This window comes from Silurus aristotelis, assembly GCF_946808225.1.
Source record: "Silurus aristotelis genome assembly, chromosome: 7".
In the NCBI taxonomy this organism is placed as follows: Eukaryota; Metazoa; Chordata; class Actinopteri; order Siluriformes; family Siluridae; genus Silurus; species Silurus aristotelis.
In genome coordinates, this window is record NC_139580.1 from 14900995 (window position 1) to 14916281 (window position 15287).

The 15287-nt window shown below is 36.4% G+C and overlaps 1 protein-coding gene across 5 annotated transcripts in view; it reads left to right on the forward strand.

The window, feature by feature from the left end:
* The window catches only part of znf469 (zinc finger protein 469), a 203880-nt gene that overhangs the window by 121997 nt on the left and 66596 nt on the right, over nucleotides 1–15287 (forward strand). For 3 of the 5 annotated variants that reach the window (XM_083547506.1, XM_083547507.1, XM_083547508.1), the window contains exon 4: nucleotides 4339–4436. The exons of the other annotated variants lie outside the window; for them this stretch is intronic. The gene's annotated coding sequence lies outside the window, so the exon portion shown is untranslated. The remainder of the gene's footprint in view (nucleotides 1–4338; nucleotides 4437–15287) is intronic. 5 annotated transcript variants of the gene reach the window in all.

Sequence of the window (15287 nt, forward strand, 5' to 3'; positions counted from 1 at the left end):
CTAGGTTTAGCATCATGTTGTTACTTGTAGCTGACTAGGAGGTTCAGTTTGTTCTAATGATCAAATACAGTGCTGTCCATCAAGGAATTCCCTCTAGCATTCCCTTTTGGATGGATACACTTCTATATGACATGCCTTCTCATTTAATTTTCTTTTTTTCTACAAAATAGATGTTTTTTCCCCATCTTTTATAATTATTGTGTTCTTGGCTCCACAAAACTCTGGCATTTAGTCCGCACAGCATTGTCTTTTATTTAAGCTTTTTATTTCCAGACAAATGTTTATTGACCCTTGATTCCAATGTTCCTGAGTGCCTGCTGAGACCCTATTGATGAGCCTACCAGCCTTGTTGGTTTTGGGGTATTTTTTCTTAGTCTCTGTTTCCTGGACGAAATGGTTTCCGTTCCCACTCCTTTATTTAGCGTCATTGACTCATGGATAATCAAATGCTACGCAGTCGTAATTGTGGAAATCTTTAGAAACACATGTCGGGACCCCAAAGTGTGCCGTTTTCTCAGACAATGATTCATCTTGTGTGAGAGAATGCCTAAATATCCCAATAAACACTTGCAGTGAGTCAGCAGGTCTGGGATGGGGAATATTCCTCATGATGTGGTGCATCCCCCATGGTGTTGTACTGATCTAGTGTAAGCCACGGTGTCCTAAAGCCAGATGATCATAAAAGGGTGATGTGCTATGAAGTAACTTAGGGAAATAACTATCAATGTAATTATCCAGGTGAAAGTCTCTTGAGATGATGAGCACATGCTCTGGATTGTTTTTACAAGGCCAAGGTGTAGGGTGAGACTAAGACTTCTGGGGAGGTTGAGGGTGAGTGAGGATTAGGGACAGAGAGAGAGCAGCCATGTAAGTGTTTGTTTTTAGGGCCCTTGATTAAATGTTACAGGTTGTATCCTTTTTGTTTATTTTTCTTTTCAGCTCTTTCTCTCTTTCATTAGGTCAGCCATTCCCAATAAGCTTTTGTTTGGCATGTATTATCCAGTTACTTCACGATGCTTGAATGAATTGAGACTACATCATGTGATCGCTGTTAAAGGCAGAGATTTGTCAAAAATACAAACTTTACTTCTTTTCTTTCTTTTTTTTTTTACATTTTTCTCCATACAACAAAACCACATGTGCTGTTAATTTATTTAAAGGTCAGGGTTTGAATTAGCTCTGTGGATATTTGAGGATAGCAGTGGCACAGAGCTAACATGCTGTCTGTTTTTACACTGGAACATATAATCTCAAATTTTAGAAAAATAAATATAGCCTTTGAATTGGTCAGTTTTTGTTTGACCTCAAAATTAGTACAAAAAGCAAAACAGCATAGAAATACAGGCTAAAACCATGGAAAAAAGAACAGATACAATAACAAGAAGATGGATGTTAAAGAACCTGAGGACGTCTGTGTCCTTGTGACAGATGGCTACAGGGACCTGCTGACTTGCTCCCAGTGAGAGCCAGAGTAAGCTGTTTAGCTTTAGCCTGGCATTGTTTGGCCTTCATCACACAGCTGTTTTACAGCATGGGACTCTCTTTGCACTGCAACAGCCAGGCTTTTGTTTACTCTCAAACACTTCACTTCACAGCCTTTCTGGTCATGGGGTGAATTTAAGGGCAAGGGTCTGATGCAGGAGTTTAAGCACACATGTCCGAACAGATTAATGGCAATAATGCCCAGAACTGCTGCTTCTTTAAGTAGTTTAGTTGATAATGCCAAGTTGTAAAGTACTTGGTGTGTGTGTGTGTGTGTGTGTGTGTGTGTGTGTGTGTGTGTGTGTGTGTGTGTGTGTGTGTGTGAGTGCGTGTGAACGGAAATAAGTGGATTTCTTTTTCCTTTTCACAGTGAGTGTTATTGCTTATATAGATAAATATGTTAAAACCAAGAAAGTAGCATAGCAAGTAATTGTGCACTATGTAACTAAACAAATAAAATATTACTGCAGTCACACTGTTCATAGCTCTGCCCGATCATTGACCGCAGTTTTGTAATCTGTATTTATGGTAATGTGAAGAACTAATCCTGGATTGAGTAATCAGTAAATCACTATGGTGAAGAGAAGATTCCTAACAGCTGCTTCTGAAACAGCAGAATCTTCTTCTACTCCTTGCAGAGAAGTCACAAACGATTCTACATCATGTTCACAACTCTCCCAGATTTGAGTTGCTTTCTAAAGTCTGATTTAGAATGTTGGATAACAATAATGCAATTTAGATTCTCTCACTATAGTCCTACAGTGCATTTTCCCCCTTTAGGGAGTTTAGTGTTTCAGGGTTATTCGAGTATTCTCATTGACGTGGTCCGGTTATGAGTCCCAGGCACAGAACCGATCCAGCCACTGGGGGGTTGCACAAGCCAGTGCACTCTCTGTGCCAGTCCCAAGCCCAGATAAAAATGGGAGGGTTGCATCAGGAAGGTTATGCAGCATAAAATGTATGCCAAATCAGATGCAGGCCAATGATCTGCTCAAGGGAGCAGCCAAAAGAACACAACAACAACAACTGTTTTATCTTTTATTTATCACCAATTTTAACACCACAACCAAAAACATATTATTTCAGGCTGTGTGATTATCAATGAGACCATAATTGTGACAACAACAAAAAATAAAGCTTTTGTAAATGCACTATTTACTGATTAAAGATTGTAAACTTAAACTCCAGTCTGACATTACTTCCTTCTTAATTCTTTTTGTAACATTTCCTATATTACAGGTAGTTGTCGACTTACAACCTATGCAACTTCAACTTTACAACCACAATCGTAAGCCGCGGCGTACGTTATTTTTTTACCAGCTTCCGACATAATTTCACAGTACTGTACATCTAGCCTACTCTACTTACGACCAAATTTGTTACGAGTGTCATTCGCCGGGGCTACGCCGCTAGCCGCAGCGTACAACAGTGCGTACCAGCTTCCGGCATCATTTCACAGTACTGTACATCTAGCCTACTCTACTTACGACCAAATTGTGTTACGACCGATTTGTCGGTCCAATTGTGGTCGTAAGTCGACGACTGCCTGTATATATATATATATATATATATATATATATATATATATATATATATATATACACTGTAGTTTTTAGCGGAATCTGTAGTAAAAGGCATTAGTAAAGCTCAGTTGCTTGGTGAAATGCAAAATTAACTCTATATTTGACATAGGAATTCAACATTAGAAAACTTTCACATCAGCTGCCTGTTGTTAAAATAAACTTGTTTCTCATAATTTATGGTGTTAATATTCTATTGTCATGTACCCCAGCTCAAATCAGTATTAGTTCAATCCTCTATACCTATTACTCGACGGTTTTTCTCTTGAATCAATGGTAATGACGCATGAGCTCACATACTAAACACATGGAAGCCATCATCCCTGTCAACTGTAGCACTAAAAGGTTTGCTTCAAAAATGCAGCCAAAACACTAAAGTAGTTTGTGAACATTTCACCACTAAATTCAAAAAGTCAAATCTCCAGAACCCAAGAGGATGCCAGTGTTGCTTATACTATTGTTTTAAAACCATTTTTGGAAGAAAAAAAAGGAGTTGAATTGAATTATGGATTTTAAATGCACTTTCCACATGTCCAAAACAAAGTCTTGGTCCAAATTCAAATTTACCATTATTCTTTGTTTGCAGTGCTTGAATGTCACAGCATCTAGCCATGTCTGACATCCACTAGCCAAAAGAAATTACATTTACCAGTAAATGGTGACTATATGTCCAAACAGTGAACTTAAATATGGGAGCAAGGGAGCAAAAAACACCAGAAATGGCTTGGGATTAAGAGGGTTAACCAACTAGTATATAACCACCACTTTAAACCATGAAAAGCCACAATTATATTACAGCGACTAAGATTACTATTGTTTATATGAAAGCAGCGTTTCATTTCACTAGTTGCTTAATAGTTTTTGTGCTTAGGGCCAATATGGTAACCACAGTAATTATCAGAACTATGCCTTCCATGTGTCACACATAGATTAGCTAAATGAAGGTAAATGATTTGCTATGAGCAGTGCTGTCTGATTCTCTAACCCAGTCAGTATTTCTGTTCATACATCCTAGCTTGAAGTAAATATAATTTGTCTTATGTCCAACGCACATTTGGTAAATAGTTTTAGCAATAAATCCACCATGGGCTTTTCTTGTTTATTTGAATGAATTTGGCTCAGGGAGTGGAAACTCTTTGTAGCTTTACTCACCACACTGTAAAGAACAGTGTCTGTGACTGTTAAGCTCAAATTGAGCATCCAGGTAGTTTCATCCCTACTGACTATAACCCAGTGATTGATGTTTGTGTTTTGTATTTTATTTTTGTCCATACAGGGCAACTCTTCAGATCAGGATTTGATATGGGGCCTGTGAATTATATCCCCGATGTCCAAAACAGACATTTAATGGGCTGCTGAAACGAAGAAACGCATGTGAGTGCAAACCCATGATTGTGTCCCCCCGCATGAGCAAATGGAAAGACAGTCGGTTTGCTCTGGTCATCACTGAATCCATGTTAAACTATCTGTCTGTCTTTTACCCCCTGCTTGTAATAATGTAATAATTAAGCAGGAATCTGGGGCACAGATGTAAATTCCCACTTTTCTTTTCACATGCCTGAGCTTGTATATGTTTAATAGCTGTCTGGTGAATTAATGCAGTGTGTGCAGGATGCTGACTTCAGTGTATAAAGTGCACGATTAGATATATAGTCATAAACACAGCACACTGGTTATTATAGTAAAGCAATGCAGTTTGCTTGCCAGATATTTTGAGCAAATTTACAAACTAAATGGCAGTTTCACAACCACAAGTTCGGCCTAGCTTTAGACTAAACACTTTTCTGTGTTTGTGTTTGATATGAGCCTTTATTAAGCTTAATCTGGCATGTGATTTGTTGAAGGTGACTCATTTATTGTGGGCTGTTGAAGCTGTTTTTTCGGAGAACTCTGTGATTGTATAGAGCGTGGATGAGTCAGAAACTATGGCCCCAGTGAGTTTGGTCTTCCTAGCAAGCAGTGACCTTTCCCAGGGTCTGCTGAGGAGCTGGCCTCGCTCTGTCTGTCTGGACAGAGCATCTTCATTCATCAGAATGCTGGATTCCTATAAAGAGTGAGCTCATTGCGTCTGCAGCTGTTTACCACATCATAGATTTATGCTCGTTTTTCACCATGATTTAACGTTTGATGACTTGACATAGGAAACGTTTCACTAGTTCTCTGCTTATTATAAATAGTTAGCAACCCATACTTGAAAAGCACTTTGATGTTCATAGCACAATAACAACGATCACAAGCGTTTAATATAACAGGCATCAGCAAGGTATAAATAGGATTTATTAAGATTCTAAATAATGTGCATTTACTCAGTAAATCATTTTGCATTCATATGTGTATTGCAGGGGATTTACAAAGAATACTCAGTGGAGTAGGGATATAAAACAACATGCAAATGTGATTTTTAAGGTTCACATGCCAAAGTGAGTGTTCGGAACAAGAGCAAATAAAGTGTATATTTATAAAGAATATTTTTCCAAGCTCAGATTTTCCAATTTTAAATGTGGTTGGAGTCAAATGCTGAATGTCTACTGTGAAACTAAGTTCACAACAGTAAATGTCATTATTAATGAAATGTGTTGATCATGTTCATTATAATGAGGAGAAAAAGAACCTTTTCATTTATAAAACAGACAACACATTTTAATTCGTTCATTTGAAAAATGCAGTCCTTGGTAGAGCCAGTTGTATGTGTTTCTACTCATAAACTTTCATTGAATTAAGGCTTCGGAGTTCAATTGCATGTGGTCAAGTTTCAAAAAAATCTGCCATTTAGTGATAAATTATTGATTGATTGATTGATTGATTGGTTGATTAATTGGTTGATTGGTTTATTGATTGGTTTATTAATTGGTTTACTGATTGATTGGGTTGGTTGATTTTGATTAGCACATGAACATCAGATAAGCAGTAAGTTGATTGTCCTTTGCTGTTCTTTTTGATTGTTGATTGTTTTAAATACCCAATAGTTATCTTCTGTTCATCTATTTCAATCTTTAATTATTTTTCTTTTTTAGAGGAAAAATAAATGAAAAGAACAGATCTGTTTGTCTCTCTTTCTGTAACTCTTTTTGACTCTCTCTCTCTCTCTGTCTCCCTCTTTATCACAGTGAATCATAGGGCATATGTGAAGTATGCATCATGGAGCATATGTTGTGTTTGTGCAGGTTGGCAACACATGTGTAGTGCAGCTTTGAACCTTAGCAGGATTAAGTGTGTCTGTCTGCATTCTGCATAGATTACTCCATGGCGAAACAGCAGTCTCTGATCTTTTTTTCTGACTTTCCAACGCACTTTCTTACTAGCATTTTAGATTAGAAGTTTTTTTTTGTAATGTCTAATCCTTTTCCATTTTGGATTGCTAGGTTGTGTATAATTAGTCTCCTAAGGTGATTGTCTCCCATCCAAGCTTTTTTGGTGAAATGATACAGCATTGCATCAAGGTTGGTCTAATAAATTCCTTGTGGAAGGCATTAGTAAGCATGAACACATCACATGCCTAGGTGAAAAGACTAGTAAACATCATAAAAATATTATAAGCCTGTAAAAAAAACATTCTCCCCATGACTGTGTGGGATCGCTCCAGGTACTCTAAAGGTTCACTCCCTAAAACATGCCTGTAGGTGGTTGACTGCTGTAAATTGCTCCTCATTCCAGTTCCGATTACATGCCTTTGACTCTGGCTAGGATTCGGTTGCATACCGAAGCACAGAGAGAAATAAAGGGTGTGTAATGTATCATATGCTTTATTGCACACAGTTTGTTGACCTCTGGTAGTCTTAAAGAATCATACAGCAGTCCGTGTTATACTGCAACCTACTGTATTCTGTGGTCTTACTGCACAGAATACAGTAGGTTGCAGTATAACACGGACTGCTGTATGATTCTTTAAGACTACCAGAGGTCAACAAACTATAGATATATATAGATATAAGTTTGATTTCTTGTGTTGTGCTCAAGCTTCACTATTATTTCATCTCCTTTTTTCCTTGTTTCCCTTTTAGTGTCTCACACAATACACTGTACAGTGTAGAATAAGCACAGTAAGCAGAATAAACACACTGTTTGAGACCTGGACAGGCCAGTAGTTGGACTGGCTTCTCACGGGCTGCCTGACCCATAGTGTGATAATTTTAGACTCTAATGTCTCACATGGTCTGGAGCAAGGATGGCATTTGGAAATAAACTTGGAATTTAGCTTAATTGCAGTTTACAGATTTAGGAGGGGCCGACTTTTCGGCTTTATTTTCTTGCATAAATAGAGTGTGAGTGCAGGCCAGAGACATGAGGTTTCAAAGCCACAAAAAAGTTTCAAAAACGTCAGAGGCTGAGAGGACACTCTGAGCTGCACAGTTTTTTTCCCCCCTCAGCTGACTGCCGTCTTTGTCTTGTTTTGATACACTTCAAACTCTATCACATTAGTTGGTTAATTGATGATAGCAGAAAAGGATATAGAAAGCTTCAAACCACAAGTGCATTCTTTTTTGACTTAAAAAAAAATACTAAACAGATTGCATCGTGTTTTTTTTAAAATAAAAATTCTATTAAAAAATTCTTTAGACATATGTACAGTATATTGCAGAAGGTCATGATTTGTAGTCTTTTATGAATACCTCAGCGAATGCTGAGCTTATTAGTAGTGTGCTTATTATTATTATAGCTCTCATCCATATTCCCGTACGTCTTGATAGTGAAATCTCAGGCAGTATTTGTAATAAAACGTGAATTTGTAATGAGCCTATTGTATAATATGATCCCAAAGGCTTAGAAATACTAAATATTATGAGAGATTTTTAATCTAGGACAATTCAAGGGTCGACATGACCATGTTGAATGACCAGTCAGCCTTATTTATAATGAAGAATCTGACATTTCAGTTTTTGAGTCCTTGCAACTGTGCATTAATAAGCCACACCCTGTTGGGGACCTTGTTTCTTCAGTAATATATCAAACCCAGTTAGACAGTTAGATTTGGTCACAGTCTTTCCACTGAAAAACACACATCAAAGCAATACTCTAACTTCAAACCTAAGAAAACATGCTTTCTACTGGGCACTTCTTTTGCCGAACAGGATGAGACGCATGGGAGTTGGGAAGTCTGAGGACAGGGAGTGATTAGTGACTATTTAGACTGCAATCATTGTTATATTATGCTAAGAATTTGAAGTACAGAGCCTTAAAGATTTAAGCATAGGCTTGATCAGTATATAGCTGCAGTGACCTTGTGGTCTTGAATCTTGTGTCTGTTTCAGTGGGATATGATCTGTTCTGTCTGTGGTATCAACAAATGCTTTTGAATGCAACTGTGCTTGCAGTCTTCTGCAAAATCCATCAATGTCAGCAAGATTTTGTATGATTTCATTTCCAGCTATTATTGTGCTTTCACCTTGGTGTATGCCTACAGGGGCAACAAAAGGACACACATTTAGATCAAATGACACATTTAACCTTCCTGTAACCCAAGTCTTCTCTATCATTATATAAACTTGTCTTTAGGGCTTTTTCCACCACTAAAGCTTTTGGCAAAAAAAAATAAATAAATAAAAAAAAACAACAACTGGAACTGTGCTTTTTCCATTGACTACTGTTACTGTATTAAAGGTTTAGTTATATGGTTTTGGATATCTGGTCTAGAACAGCATTATTATTGCTGATTGGATAGGATGACCAAATTTTTCTTTATTAAAATATATTTCAGAGGACTGTATATACTCTATATATGGGTGTTATTATGAGGTTATAACAAGTTGTAAGAAATACAAGAACAATAAGTACATTTCTATACATATTTATTTATTTTAAGTTTAAATGTTTCTTATTTTTTGACAAATGATTTGCCTTCTTGTTAGAGATTGTAATGAACAATAATACAGTTTATATAGAATAAGACAGATAAAATAAGATAATGAATGAATAATATTTCAGACAATTTCAAGCACTGTTGTAATTCAAAAACAGCATTAAAAACAAAATGTTGAAAATATATTTATCGCTTAGTCATATTTTTGCTGTGTTTGAAATGAAAGTTGTAAAACAAAAAGATGTAGGCATGATTTTAATATCAGCCATTAAAGTTGGTTTCAAACCAGAGAACAAAGTTGATCCAATATTTTTTTTAGATATTGAAACATTACGTAAGTCTACTGTGTTATCGGATGAAATCATTACATGCCAGATTGATGGTGTGACGGACTACTGACAACCACCCCTGTCCTTAAACACAAAGTTGGCTGCTTTCCAGTGCCTCCTCTCTCTCTCTCTCTCTCTCTCTCTCTCTCTCTTTCTCTCTCTCTCTCCCTCTCTCTCTCTCTCTCTCTCTCTCTCTCTCTTTCTCTCTCTCACACACACACACACACACACACACACACACACACACACACACACACACACACACACACAAACACACACACACACACTCATGCAGGTCTCTGTGAGAGTTAAAGAGAGAGCTTTTTTAATGAACAGCTTGTTAATATAATTCCAGTAATAAGTTGCAGGTGTTCCACAATAAATTACTAGAACTTCCGTTTGCAGACTAGCGCTGAACCACGCCCCCACCTGCCTCATATCATACCATTGCATTGCATTGTTTGTTGTTTTTATGTTGTTAGTAACTGTCTACCAAATTAGAGCGAACTCAAACAAGTCATCAGTCACATTAGTGGACACTTCTTGTGGCTTACAAGTGGGTAACAACTCGGTTCTGCAGGGTTTGATCCTTCTTTCTGACCTGTTATGACAGGTGTACATAGGTCAAGGTGTTTGAGTAGGATTGGGGTCCTGTTAGTTAGATGTGTAAGGAATCATAATTGACACTTCAGAATGAAATTGTATCAGGGTGAGATATTTGTGTTTCACCTTTAACAATTGCTCGGTCCTCTCTCTTGCTTTGCTTCTCCAGATGACTGACAGGTATGAGTGCCTTCGGGGGGCAGTGGGTAGGACATGACCAAGGTGGAGCCACAGTTTTGTGTGAGAGCTTGTTTTTATTTCCTTCGCTGGCAGATAGATAATGTCATTACAGTGCTGTAAATCCACCCAAGCTATGCAGCTGCTTAAGAGAATGATGGTGTTAAAGGCAAGCCTTTGGTGCAATCTTTACCTGCAGTATTAATTTTCATAGAACACCATACCATGTTGAATATGTATACAGTTCCAAGTAGTAACCATTTAGAAAGCTACAAAAATATAATCTTTAAAGGAACACTTAAAGAATCTTTACTAGAAACATCTGTAACCAATCTGAGTTACAATGAGACCAGAATAATTTATCCTTCATGGGGATCAATAATCAAGATATGAAAGAATAGTACATGCTTGTTATTTTAACATCCAATATACAGGGACATTTCTTTATTTACAAGAACCCTGTCAGCCACAAAAAGCTCCAGAGCATTACTGTTTCACCTTGGTATTTCCCTGTGGGGTATCAGATGCTTGTCTATGGACGCATTTCCCTTCTGTCAACAAACATGATGATGTTGTGGGTTACATAAATGTTTGATTTTGGACTCATCTAACCATGAAACACAATGCAAATTGTAGCGCTAATGATGCTTGGTGAAGTTCAAATATTGCAGTTTATGTGAGATGCGTTTACAGTGCTTCAGCAGTGAATAGCTGTTTGTTATACATTTAACAGTCATTTATATTACACCTTCACTACAGTTTTAAACCTGTTTCTTTAAGGGGGCTGTCCACTCCTCCACAGCCTAAATAATTGATGCAAAGAAGCAGCATATTTGGTTCTATCAAGCAATGTGACGTGATATTTTTCATAAATTGAAAAAGTGATAAGTTTTTAAAATTCTTTAATTTCTTAATGTTTCTTGATGCATCTGTGTTAATCTAGCTAGTAAGCAATTATGATTCAAACATGCAAATGTATTAGTTTGTTTACTCAGACTGAACACTTCTTTTTTAATTAATATTGTTGTCAAGGGGATAAAATTATAACCTCGGAAAGTGAACAAAGTGAAAATATTTCAAAAGTAAAGCAAATTTATATTATGCAGTGTTATGGGCAAGATAGAATGTGAAAACATTTTTTTAATTCAAAGCTGTTAAGTTCATGTTTTCGAAATCCCAGAATAATATTTTTAATGAGGTCTTGTTCTGGTTTTTTTGTGAAAAATGACAAATACCCATAAGGTATGTCTTGCATTATTTAACATGTCAACGTTTCTAAACAACCCAAATTTTGGAGTTTAAACTCATAATGAAACATTGCAAGGAATGTCACACTGAAGCCTGTAGCTATCACCTTGTCATAATGTCAGGACATGTTGAAACAAACTGCAACCACAGTACAAAAAAAGTAGAAAGATGAAATGGACAGATTTTATATATATATATATATATATATATATATATATATATATATATGTGTGTGGATGAAAAGAAGAACGGATTGTTTTCCATTGTTGTTTTCGTATTGTTTTCCATTTTTTAATGGATTTTAAATCTGAGCAAATATTTTATTGTCATGATGCAAGCATGCACCGATTTCACTTTGCAAATCAAAATTGCTAATCTGAGTGGACATTCCTTTTCCTTTTTCGAAAACACAACTTCCATCTGCGCTTGTTTTGTAGTTTGTTTTGTCCCAAGTGTGCATCTCTCTTTGCTGAATTAGATTTGAATCAGATTTATATACAGCCACACTGAAACAATTTCCTATGATGCTACAAAAGTTTTGGTGTTGCTATTGTTTGCAGTTCAAATTCATGAAGTCATGTGTAAGTCTTTTGGTTTATGGAGGCATGAACTTGCTCCTGAAGGCAGTGCAGCCTAGTTTGTGTGGTTCTAACTTTCCAGTCACTATGGGTTCTACCAGGTTTAACTTTTTTGTGTATTGACTGAGGTTTAAGCAGAGTTTTTTTTTCTTTTTTCTTTCTTTCAGAACTTCTGGGGTTAGTCTCTTTTCTTTCCAGTGGGATGACCATAAGATGCCAGTTCTTTATGCTCTGTTGAAGAAGAAACTCTCGCAGTTCATTTCTCAATATATTGTTGGATGGTGAATATAGCCACATGGTATTCACTCTAGAAATGTATTCCCTCTGATATGTGCCTTGGTTCACCCAACACATCATGTCTAAGTCAGATGGCAGGTTTCAGTTGCCCAATAGCATCCAGATCACTTTCAATTGTGTTTATATTTACTCAGAGCAAAAAGCAGCCAAAATAAGACCAAATTGCAGATCATGGTCTTCCAAAAGAAGCCAAGCTTCCTGTTTCCTTGCCTGTTTTTGCATTGGATATGATGGGTTATATGTGAGTGTGCTGATGTCCAGGTTGCAGGCAGATTGACCTTATTTGAAACATATGGGCTTGTGTAGAATCTGTAAAAAAAATTTAAAACCCCACCCTCCTTCACAAAGTGAAAACTTCTAAGAAACTATGGCAAGTAAAGATATTATTGTATATACTCCAAGGCTGATGAAATGCTCCTTAATTTTTCCTCTCTCTCTCTCTCTCTCTCTCTCTCTCTCTCTCTCTCTCTCTCTCTCTCTCTCTCTCTCTCTCTCTATTATATATATATATATATATATATATATATATATATATATATATATATATATATATATATATATATATATATATATATATATAGGATGATATAATATAAAGCATCGCATGGCTATGAGGTGAGAGACTCTTAGATACCCCTTTAGGGGTGTGTGAGGAATGCCTCTGTATGCCAGCACTGCACACATGCCTGCTGGCTCCCTACTGAGCACTTGAGCCCATGTTTAAAGGGCATATGCAGTGTGAAACTAGTTATAGCTTGTTTTAAAAACAGCAGAAAATGCATGTACATGACTGTTTGAATGTGCATGTGAATGTGTGTGTGTGAGTTTCATTATTGAATATCTGTTCCTGGTTAGTTTGATTGATTACATATAGAATTAGATTTGTGTATAATCATCTTAGTAACACTTTTCTGGTCTATTCCCTGTGTGTGTTTGGGTGAGTAGTGTATGTGACAAATGTGACACTTATGTAAGAAGATGAATTCTTAAACTGTAAGGTTTGACTGCATAATTATGCTTTTGCATATGTGTGCGTGTGTGTATGTGTGTAGTGTAGTGTTATTTTTCATCTTATTGGAAAGAGCTTCGTCTGGCTCGCTTGTTTGGGATAATTGTATGCTGCAATGGTCTGAGGTCCCTTCTCTGTCTCTCTGTGGCCAGTGGAACATGTTCCACATTTAGGACCAGTGTCCCAAATTATGGACTAGTGGACTGACTGGACCACCAGTTTTCAATAAATATTGCAGAACAGGTGACTATCAAGCAAATGAAATCATTCCTGCTTATTGTGTTTCCCATGGGACCACTTTAAATGTACACCAGACTCAGTGCCGATTTATTTAATAACTATGTTCCGATTATTTATTTATTATACACATTTAATGTGTAAAATAATATGGCGAGTAGTTATTGGAACCTTGGATAGTTTTATTAATTTCTTCATATTCGAAAAAAATAAATTAATTATAAGTGTACTTGTTTTTAAATTATAAAATTTGTGACAAGTCAAACAAGCTACTAAGAACTATATGATAAATATTATTGACAAGAAAAGAAATGCAGATCACCTGGTTATGCTTCTCCACTTTGAAAAAGAATTTCATAGGGTGTTTTGGTGCACTGTCATGAATCATTATCCAAACTATTACATTGTGTTATGAAACCCCATTTACACACAGGAGGTATGTTATGGGAAAAGCAACATGAGCAATCAGAGTATCTTCAGGCCTAGATTATACAAGTCTCTGGAAATGTAAGGGATCAATGGGCAACCGTTGTCAAGCAAATGTATGTATGTGATGAGAAAGACTGTATGTAGAACGACTTTAAGAGTCATCAGTGTAAAAGACATTATTATTATTATTATTATTATTATTAGAATAAGAAACAGACCTCATAAACAAATTGTAGTGGAATGTAACTGCTGACAGCAAATTTCAAAATGTATATTATATTGTCTGCAAATGACAACATATTACTGACTGCTGTGGTTTTGTTTCTGCAAGTGTTAATACACCAACCAAAAGTTGATAAAAGCATGCTTTTTTATGCTATGTCACCAATTATTTTCAGATTAAAAATCTGGCAGTCTGGCACATAGAGAGCCTGGTCTATCATATTGGTGATGTAAAAGTGCTATTGGATATTTAAATAATTTTATTTATGAAGATAATCACATCTTTCAGTGCAATACAAAATTCCTGAACAGCTGATAACTCTGCCAATTTCTTGTGGACCTTTTCACCTATTCGGTACTCAGTTCTAATTCTGAAACATCACTGTGTCTTGTTTGAGCCTTCCCAGGCCTGAAGCTTTTTGAATGTCGCTATGGATGGCAGTTTGTTTCCAATTAATGACTGAAAGAGAGAAGAGGACAACTCATATGGGACTGCTTTATCTTGTATCCAAATGTTTCTCTCTAAATGGAAGCAGATTGACCCTGTATCTTCAAATCATTATTCCTAATGCATGATTGATTCAAAAGCACATGGAGGCCTGCATGATGCTTGATTCTGCCCCACAAACCAGAGAAAGCAGTGAAACATAGAAACTTCTATATAAACTCTTGTCATGTGGATTCTTGGCCCCGAGTTCTTCTTCAGCAGTGTTTTAAAGTCAAGACTGCCAAATAGATTTCACCAATCTTTGATGATGATTGGTGGTTAAATAGTTAAGCATAGACACTCAATGTAAAATGTATAAATTTTTGCACTGTTGCCTTCTACTGGACAATACTTTTGGCATTTATTGAATACAGTGGTCCCCCTGAACTCGGGGGGCTACGTTCCTAAATTCCCCGAAGGTTGCGAAAATCCGCGAATTTCGGACGCACCCCCGCAGCACCTATGGTACCTTAGTGAATTCATTTGGACATTATAACACTTTAATACAATAATGTGTTTAGAATTTTTATGAAATCAGTTAGTGAAAACATAGTTTAAAATGTTATTCCTAACGTTTGTGAACATTCGGTCCCACTGTGGATTCCAGCGAATCTTAAAATAATCCGCAACTTGCTGTTAGTAAGGTTCCAAATGAGCAAATTTTATGAGCCGTGAGTTTCAAACCGCAAATTATCGGGTATATATATATATATATATATATATATATATATATATATATATATATATATAGATAGATAGATAGATAGATAGATAGATAGATAGATAGATAGATAGATAGATAGATAGATATA